This window comes from Erinaceus europaeus, chromosome 11, assembly GCF_950295315.1.
Source record: "Erinaceus europaeus chromosome 11, mEriEur2.1, whole genome shotgun sequence".
Taxonomy (NCBI): domain Eukaryota; kingdom Metazoa; phylum Chordata; class Mammalia; order Eulipotyphla; family Erinaceidae; genus Erinaceus; species Erinaceus europaeus.
In genome coordinates, this window is record NC_080172.1 from 44,903,723 (window position 1) to 44,914,429 (window position 10,707).

Sequence of the window (10,707 nt, forward strand, 5' to 3'; positions counted from 1 at the left end):
AGCCAAGAATCTTTCCCTTCTTTTGCCTCTTGAAACTCAAGGCATGAAATGTTGACCTTGAGGGACAAGTGTCTCTTGCTTTGTTATTCAAGGTCTCTGATGCTGGTTCATACCCAGTCTAGGTGCTAAGCTGCTCACCAAGCTCCTATTTTCATCCCCTACCCACCAGGAAACTTCAAACCCAAATTTAGTAGTTGTTTTTTGCTTGTTTTTGTTTTATTTTCCCCAAGATATGACTTAGGCAGTAGCAACATTGCTAGTTTGTGCCTTTAACCCAAGGGTACCAATGTCCACTTTAGACTGTAGCTGGAGGAAATGTGGCAAAGATACTCATGGTCATGTGCAAAATGAAGGGAGCTCCTGCATGTGAACTTGGAGGCGCTATATCTCACTGTACATCACACTCATTTGACAAACAGCTTTTGAATGTTTTCTGCTTGCTAGGCATTGATCTTCTGGGTCTGTCTCACTGAATAGATAGAGGCTTTGCCACCTCAATATTACATTGCTAGCCATGCAGATGGTTTGGGGGAACATGTAACAGGTCATCAGAGCATTCTATTACAAATGGACATTTGTGCACAAAAGAATGGAATTGAATTCTTTGACTCTCACATTATCTATCCAAATTAACAAATATTAGATCTTAAGTCTAAATATAAGAACTAACACTAATATTGAAAAAAATTCTAGCCAACCAGATACAGCAATATATTAAAAAGACTGTTCATCATGACCAAGTGGGGTTTATCCCAGGGATGCAAGGTTGGTTTGACGTAAGTCAATCAACATGATCCACCACATCAATAAAAGCAAGACCAAAAACCACATGGTCATATCAATAGATGCAGAGAAAGCCTTTGATAAAATACAACATCCCTTTATAAACAAAACGCTAACAAAAGATGGGAATAGATGGAAAATTCCTGAAGATAGTGGAGTATATAGTATATAGTATATAGCAAACCTATAGCCAACATCATACTCAATGGTGAAAAACTGGAAACATTTCTCCTCAGATCAGGTACTAGACAGAGCTGCTGCCTACTATCAACATTATTATTCAACATAGTGTTGGAAGTTCTTGCCATAGCAATCAGGCAGGAGCAAGGAATTAAAGGCATACAGATTGGAAGAGAAGAAGTCAAACTCTCCCTATTTGCAGATGACATGATAGTATATATAGAAAAACCTAAGGAATCCAGCAAAAAGCTTTTGGAAATCGTCAGGCAATACAGTCAGGCTACAAAATTAACATTCAAAAGTCAGTGTCATTCCTCTACGCAAACACTAAGTTAAAAGAACGTGAAATCCAGAAATCAATTCCTTTTACTACAGCAACAACAACAAAAAATATCTAGGAATAAACCTAACCAAAGAAGTGAAAGACTTGTATACTGAAAATTATGAGTCACTACTCAAGGAAATTGAAAAAGACACAAAGAAGTGGAAAGATATTCCATGTTCATGGGTTGGAAAAATTAACATCATCAAAATGAATATACTACCCAGAGCCATATACAAATTTAATGCTATCTCCATCAAGATCCCAAACACGTTTTTTAGGAGAATAGAACAAATGCTACAAATGTTTATCTGGAACCAGAAAAGACCTAGAATTGCCAAAAGAATCTTGAGAAGAAAGAACAGAACTGGAGGCATCACACTCCCAGATTTCAAATTGTATTATAGGGCCACTGTCATAAAAACTGCTTGGTACTGGAACATGGACACAATGACCAGTGGAATAGAATTGAGAGCATGGAAGTAAGTCCCCACACCTATGGATACCTGATCTTTGACAATGGTACCCAGTATATTAAGTGGGGAAAGCAGAGTCTCTTCAACAAATGGTGTTGGAAAAAATGGGTTGAAACATGCAGAAGAATGAAACTGAACCACTATATTTCACCAAATACAAAAGCAAATTCCATGTGGATCAAGGATTTGAATGTTAGACAAGAAACTATCAAATACTTAGGTGAAAATATTGGCAGAACTCTTTTCTGCATAAATTTTAAAGACATTTTCAATGAAATGAATCCAATTACAAAGAAGACTAAGGCAAGCATAAACCTATGGGACTACATCAAATTAAAAAGCTTCTTCACAGCAAAAGAAACCCCTTCCCAAACCAAGAGACCCCTCACAGAATGGGAGAAGATCTTTACATGCCATATATCAGACAAAAGTTTAATAACCAAAGTATATAAAGAGCTTGCCAAACTCAACAAGAAAAAAAATGAATGACTCCATCCAAAAATGGGGAGAGGACATGAACAGAATATTCACCACAGAAGAGATCCAAAAGGCCAAGGAACACATGAAAAATGCTCCAAGTCTTTGATTGTCACAGAAATGCAAATAAAGACAACAATGAAATACCACTTCACTCCTGTAAGAATGCCATACATAAGAAAAGGTAGCAGCAGCAAATGCTAGAGAGGTTGTGGGGTCAAAAGAACCCTCCTACACTGCTGGTGGGAATGTAAATTGGTCCAACCCCTGTGGAGAACAGTCTGCAGAACTCTCAGAAGACTAGAATTGGACTTACCCTATGATCCTGCAATTCCTCTCCTGGGGATATATCCTAAGGAACCCAACACATCCATCCAAAAAGATATATGTACACATATGTTCTTAGCAGCACTATTTGCAATAGCCAAAACCTGGAAGCAACCCAGGTGTCCAACAACAGATGAGTGGCTGAGCAAGTTGTGGTACATATACACAATGGAATACCACTCAGCTATTCAAAAGGTGACTTCATAGTTTTCAGTCCATCTTGGATGGACCTTGAAAAATTCATGATAAGTGAAATAAGGCAGAAACAGAATAATGAATATGGGATGATCTCACTCTCAGGCAGAAGTTGAAAAACAAGATCAGAAGCGTAAATACAAGTAGAACCTGAACTGGAATTGGTGTATTGCACCAAAGTAAAAGACTCAGGGGTCGATAGGGGGGAGAATACAGGTCCAAAAAGGATGACAGAGGACCTAGTGGGGGTTGTATTGTTATATGGAAAACTGGGAAATGTTATGCATGTACAAAGTGTTGTATTTACTGTCGAATGTAAAACATTAATTCCCCAATAAAGAAATTTAAAAAAGAAGAAATAAAAAAAAAGAACTAACACTATCAAATCCTTACATGAAAACCAAGCAAAACATTTCCATGAGATTGGGTTAAACACAGCTTTTTTCAGATATGATACCAAGACTAATAACAAAAGAAAAAGTAGATAAACTGAGCATCATCATAATTTAAAACTCTTGTGCTACAGAGAAAGCCATCAAGAAAGTGAGAAGACAATCCATGTGATGGGAAGAAAATTTGCTGATCATATATGTGTTAATAAACTTATATATAAACTATATAAAGAATTCTAGCAACTTTATAATAAAACTATGATCCAATTGAAAAACAAGCAAATAATCTGACTAGATATCTTTCCATAGAAATTGGCTAAAAACACATGAGAAGATGCTTCTCATCCTAAGCCATCAGAAAAATGTAGCTCAAAGCCATAGTGAGACACTACTTTATACCCACTATGAGGACTAGGGTCCAAGCGTCAGATAGTAGCAAATGTTGGTGAGGCTGTGAAGAAATAGCAGCCTCACAAATAGCTGGAGGGAAAGTTGAGTGGTGCAGCCACTATGGAAAACAGTTTGGCAGTTTCTCAGAAGGTTAAACCATGACCCAATGAATCTACTCTTATGTATATCCCATAAGAGAATTGAAAACATATGTGTAGAAAACACATATTCATATACATGTTAATAGTAGCATTATTCACAATTCAAAATGTCCACGCACTGATGAATGGAAAAATAAAATGTGCTCTATTCATACAATCAAATAATATTTATTAGCAAGAAAAACTTAAGCATGGGGCATGCTATAATGTGGATGACCCTTGAAAAAATCACTTAGAAACATACACATATGTATATCTATATAGCATTTATATACTAAAAAGACCACATGTCAGATGACCTCATTAGCATAAAATATCTGGAATAGGTGAACACACAATGATTGTCTAGGACTGAAAAGGTTGGGGACAAATGGAGAGTTAGTGTTAATTGTTGCATCATGTGGTAACTTTGTTTAATAGGTGCATAGTTTCTTGTTGGGGAAACAATGAATTATACATTGTATGTTGTAGGTGAATTAAATTTCAGTTAAGTTTTTTTTAATCATGTGATAAACATCCTGGAAAATCAAAGGGTTTAGGAATCTACAAATTTAGCATTTGTAGGCAGATTCTAGGTAAATGATATTCTAGACAGAATAATGACTTAAAAATGTCTAGAGCTGAGAAAGCTGAGTTGAAACATGCAGAAGAATGAAACTGAACCACTTTATCTCTCCAGAAACAAAAGTCTACTCCAAATGGATCAAGGACCTGGATGTTAGATCAGAAACTATCAAATGCTTAGAGGAAAATACTGGTGAAAAACTTTCCCATCTAAACCTCAAGGGCATGTTTGATGATATAAATCCAATTGCCAGGAAAACTCAGCCAAAACAAATCAATGGGACTACATCAAACTGAAAAGCTTCTGCACAGTTCTTCTTCTTCTAGCATTTGCCCTTCTTCAGTAGCCAGTCAACAGCGTCAGGTTGAGCCTGATGTCTGCTTGTTGCTGGCTTTGAAAGTGACTGGGATCCATGTGGATTCAGTTGGCTAGGAAGGATCGTCAGTTTCCCCAATAAATGGGTACTCCAGGTCACTGATGTCAGAGAAATGCAAATAAAGACAACAATGAGATACCCCCTCACCCATGTGAGAACATCATACATCAAAAAGGACAGCAGCAACAACTGCTGGAGAGTTTGTGGGGATAAAGGAACACTCCTGCACTGTTGGTGGGAATGTAAATTGGTCCACCCTCTATGGAGAGTAGTCTGGAGACCCCTCACAAAGCTAGACATGGACCTTCCATATGACCCAGTAACACCTTTTCTAGGGATATATCTTAAGGAAAAATTCACATCCATCCAAAAAGCTATGTGTACACCTATGTTCATAGCAGCACAATTTGTAATAGCTAAAACCTGGAAGCAACCCAGGTGCCCAACAACAGATGAATGGCTGAGAAAGTGTGGTATATATACACAATGGAATACTATTCAGTTATTAAGGATAATGAACTCACCTTCTCTGACCTATCTTGGATGGAGCTAGAAGGAATTATGTTAAGTGAGCTAAGTCAGAAAGACAAAGATGAGTATGGGATTATCCCACTCATAAACAGAAGTTGTGAGAGAAGAATAGGAAGGGAATTGCAAAGCAGAAGTTGATTGAGTTTGGAGTATTGCGCCAAAGTAAACAACTCTGGGTGGAGGGTAAGGTAGATTTTTCAGCTTCACTATAGGGGGGTTAGGGGGAGGGAAACAGGCCTTTAGTGGTGGGAATGGTGCTAATATACACTATATATATATATATATATATATATATATATATATATATATATATACATATATATTCCTATTAAGTTATAGTCTTATAAATCACTATTTATATGAGAGGGGAAAAATAGATTAACTGTCTCAAACTTTTTGATGTGTAGTCCCTAGTTCTGAGTGTATGTATTCCTTTGGTCTAAGCACTTAAGGCTTGAAATTGGTAACCTAACTGAATTTTAACAGTGGGCTTAAATTGTTAGTACATTTCTAATAATAACTTTTTCTTTGAAATATTAAATCACCTATAATTTTAGACCAGAAGCAACTGACTATGTCACTATATAAGATACAGCTATATGTAAATAGCATTAAATGACATAAATTATAGTGAGGTCTTGTATGATACAGCAAGTGCTAACAGTGGGATCTTAAAGTCAACCAAATTTCCAAATAACTTGGTTGTAATAATAACTATCTATTGCCTTCTTACACTCTAAGACCACAGAAATCTTCCCTGTTCTCTATAAAACTCATATTTCTCATAGTCCTGGAACCTCTGGGGTGTGACTCATTTTCCTGCATGCTTCTCTGGATTCATACCAATTGATACTTTATCTGCTGATCTCAACCTAATCAGTGTAACCAGTTCCACCTTGACATGTTTCACTTTGTATTGTGTCCAGAGATGCCAGGCATGGAATGTCATCTCTTCTGCTCCATTACTCCTGTGAGAACTTTCTTAGCTCATAGGACTCTTTAATTACATTGTGAGTGGTGCATTTCCCAACAAAGCCACAGAACCTAGATATAGACTGAAACTAAGCACATGTGCACATCTATCCATAAGTTAAGGGAAAATATATACCTTAATGTATAAGTGCACAACAGTTTGCAGTGACTCAGTAAGTGCAGCAAGCAAGTAGAAAGACCTAAAAAAGACAACATAAAGTACTTAATCAAATAATTTTTACTTAGACCTAGATACCCTCTTTATCTACTTCCTACTTCAAGTTCCTCAATCACTCCAAGGCTAACCTGTCAGATAAAGTAAGGACTACAAAAACTGGATAAGGGAAAGAGACTGGTATATTTTAATGATGGTTTTTTTGGATACTACCAGGCCACCCCATCACCCCAGGCCCTAGTCAGGGAACCCTGAGATTCCCACACAGACATGAAGGGCCTAGACCTCTAGCAGATCCCTCTCTCTATAGTCACTGATCACCTCCATCAGGAACGCTTTTGTGGGTTCCTATAGGACCTTGTCCTCAATGTGGATCAACAGTGGTAGGAACTGTCTCCTTCTCTGAAGGGAGGTTAGGCTAAAATAGTCTACCACTCAAGAAAGATGGGTCTGGCAATGAGTGAAGCCCAGAACATCCCTAGCTGTGACCACAGAACTCAAACTCAGACCTACAGGGATGCAGAGGTTACATAGACTCTTGTATTGAATATGGGCCCCAGACCAAATCAAAGGGCTTTACATGTAACAGTATTTATATATTTTTACAGTATTTGGAAGCTACTCTCTTTCCTGATCCAGCTTTCTTATCCTATTTCCAACTGTGATACCATCTCCTCAGACAGTAACTTTTGTTCACCTGCATGTTGGTGTTGGGCTCAGGCAAAAATTAGTAAAGTCATGGGCCTCTTGGAATATACCTAAAATAGACCTACTATCTTTTTCCAAAATGGAGACTCCAAATCTTATCTGCTATATTTTTGCCTTTAGGTTCCTTATTATTAAACAATTTGATCTGCTTTATATCTGAATGCCTTTTAGCCACCCAGTTGCAGATGCTACCATGATGCCCACCTGACTTCCCTGCACAGATGGCTTCACCATTGGATCCTGGAACCCCATCTCTCTGGAGCCCTGTCCCACTAGGGAAAGATAGAAACAGGCTGGGAGTATGGATCAACCTGTCAACACCTATGTTCAGCAGAGAAGTAATTACAGAAGCCAAACCTTCCACCTTCTGCACCCCATAATGATCCTGGGTCCATGCTCCCAGAGGGATAAAGAATAGGAAAGCTTTTAAAGGAAGGGGTGGTAGAAACTGTGTGGAGTCGTACCCATCTTGTTTTATGGTCTTGCTGATATTTTTATTTTATAAGTAAATAAATAAATAAAATTAAAATCACTATAAAAATTGTCCAGAGCTCACTGCTTGGAGTCTGTGTACTGGAGACTGTGCCTGGAGACTTTGCAATGAAGTTAAGGGTATGAGCTCTGAGATGAGTGTGTTTAGTCTAATCACATATAAATTAAAAGCAAGGGTCTTTTCCCATCTAGGGCAGAGGATTGAATATATAAAAAGAGGATCAATTTGCAACATTTGGTTTTTTATTGCTGACTTTAAATATGGAGAAAGGACTAGAAGCTGAGATTGGACCCTTCTGGTGGCCAACAAGGTCACATGGGTCTCCATGCTAAAGGGACAAGGAACTGAATTCTGAGAACACCCGGAAGAGCAAGGAAAGAGCTCCCGTAGAAAGGGTATCCTGCTCCCTAGACTGAAGACCCCACCAATGTGTCCTGGAGCTCCGCTTTCCCAGAGACCCACCCTACTAGGGAAAGAGAGAGGCAAACTGGGAGTATGGACCGACCAGTCAACACCCATGTTTAGCGGGGAAGCAATTACAGAAGCCAGACCTTCTACCTTCTGCAACCCACAATGACCCTGGGTCCATGCTCCCAGAGGGATAGAGAATGGGAAAGCTATCAGGAGAGGGGGTGGGAAATGGAGATTGGGTGGTGGGAATTGTGTGGAATTGTACCCCTCCTACCCTATGGTTTTGTTAATTAATCCTTTCTTAAATAAAAAATAAAAATAAAAAAAAAGAAAGGATATCCTACAACCCCTTGGCTTGAGCCTAGTGAGACTAGTGTCAAACCTCTGACTTACAGGGCTGACTACAAGAGAATCTGTCTATGTTGTTTAAACCACTACATGGTGGTATACTGTTAGTGGCAACAATAGAAAACTAACATATAAATGCTCTGTATATATTTTTTGAAGGCTGTCTTTAATGAGAGAGAGAGAGAGAGAGAGAGAGAGAGTTAGTTCTGAAATTTCTCTTGTCTAAATTAAAAAGATCTACTCATAGCTGAAAATCCACACCACCTGTTCTCTCCCAACTTCAGAAAAGCAGAGAGAACTATGGAGTTGACTTAGAGTAGAGCCTGAAAATAGAAACATGATTTTATTTCTAACTCCACAGACATCCCTGTGAGTCATTCATCTCTCTGAGTTTCACTTTCCATGTCTGGGAAGCAGGCTGGGTTAAAAGTCTGATGTCTGTCTGCCTACCCCACACTTTAACAAGATGAGAGCAGCTGGGGAACCAGCATAGCTGGGGGAGTGCAGGACTTGCATGCATGAGGTTTCTGGTTTGAACTCTGACACCATATATACCAGAGTGGTGCTCTAATTTCTTGCTCTCTCTTATTTTCTCTCTCATGTGCAGTTCTCTATATCTCAATTAGAGAGAGAGAGAGAGAGAGAGAGAGAGAGAGAGAACTTACAAATAGTGGTACTGGGCATGTCTTGACAGGTCTGTGACAACTATATGGTGTGTGTGTGTGTGTATGTGAAATGACCCTCCACAGGTGTCACTCCCTTCTTCTGGTTTCTTACAGAGAGCTTGGGAGTGGGCTTCTCCCCCTATGATAGGGTATGGACTTGTCTTGCAATTGCTATTAGTACACAAATCAGCAAACCTTCAGGTTCATTCTGTTATGAAGCCAACCAAGTTTTTTTTATTTGTTTGTTTTGTTTTGTTTTTTGTTGTTTTGTTTGGTGAGGGGGCTCTTGCACCAGGAAAAGACCAAATTGTTTTCACATGATCAGAAGGCCCAAACTGGACTAATAGGCACTGGAATCAGAAAGAGTGATAAAGGCTAAAGAAGAGGGAGGAGGACAGAAAGATAAAATGTTTCAGTGGCCCTCGAAAGGAGAAATACCAGTGGGGGACAATGTGACAGCATGGACTCATTTCATGTCACTCCTAGACTCCAACATAATGACACAATTTTTTTTTCTTTTTTTAATAAACTCATGTTAACTAATTTGAGTGTGTATCCAGCATGTCACTGCTCTGAGCAGATTTCTTAAGACAAAGACAGAAATAGAAGGAGAGGGAAAGAGAACACAGCACCAAAGCTTTCCCCAATGCCACATGAGCCAGGTTTGAACCTAGTTTGCATGTAGGACAAAGCAGGCTCCCTCCCAGGATCCTGCCAATCCTGTTAATTTTTTTCTCTCCTCTCCTCTCCTCTCCTCTCCTCTCCTCTCCTCTCCTCTCCTCTCCTCTCTTTTCTTTTTCTTTCCCTTCCTTTCTTTTCTTTCTTTTTATTTTTTCTATTTTATTTGATAGGATAGAAAGAAATTGAAAAGGGAGGGGGAGGTAGAGGAGAAAGAAAGACACCTGCAGACCTTCTTTTCTGTTTGTGAAGTGTCCCCCCTACAAGTGGAGAGTGGTGGCTTGAACCCATGTCCTTGTGCATGGTAATATGTGTGTTTAACCAGGTGTACCACCACTTTCTCCCTTCCAGACCCCTAATTTTTAAAAGATTTATCTTCATGAGATAGAAAGACACACAAGGGTGGGGGTAGGTGACAGTAGAACACTACTCAGCTTTGGCAAATGATAGTGTTAGATAGAACCTGGAGCATTTGGAGTCTCCATTATGCAAGTTCAGTGCATTTCATGGCCTAGGTTTGTGATATATTATTACTATTATTATTTTGGTTTGCGATATATATTTTTTTCCTCCAGGGTTATTGCTGGGCTTGGTGCCTGCACCATGAATCCACGGCTCCTGGAGGCCATTTTTCCCCCCTTTTGTTGCCCTCGTTGTTGTAGCCTCGTTGTGGTCATTATTATTGCCATTGTTGATGTTATTCATTGTTGGATAGGACAGAGAGAAATGGAGAGAGAAGACAGAGACGGGGAGAGAAAGATAGACACCTGCAGACCTGCTTCACCGCCTGTGAAGCGACTCCCCTGCAGGTGGGAAGCCGGGGGCTTGAACTGGCATCCTTAGGCCGGTCCTTGCACTTTGAGCCACATGCGCTTAACCCACTGCACCACCGCCCGACCCCCGGTTTGTGATATTTTTAAAGACACATTCTAGGTAACCCAAGATCATGTGAGTGCACAGTGCACCCATGGCTATAGATCAGGGAAGTCTCTAGGCAAGAGTCACTGTGTCTCCTGAATTTGATTTGGCTGGCCCCCACCCTATATCTTCCTTCCCAGTTCTGATGATGGAAGGAGCCTAGG

At 39.4% G+C, this 10,707-nt stretch overlaps 1 long non-coding RNA gene across 1 annotated transcript in view; it reads left to right on the forward strand.

Moving 5' to 3' along the window:
• LOC132541331 (uncharacterized) overlaps window positions 1-7,565 on the forward strand; it is a 43,104-nt gene extending 35,539 nt beyond the window's left edge. The window contains exon 3 of the long non-coding RNA XR_009552503.1: window positions 7,202-7,565. This is a non-coding gene — a long non-coding RNA (uncharacterized LOC132541331). The remainder of the gene's footprint in view (window positions 1-7,201) is intronic.
• Window positions 7,566-10,707: the final 3,142 nt, after the last annotated feature.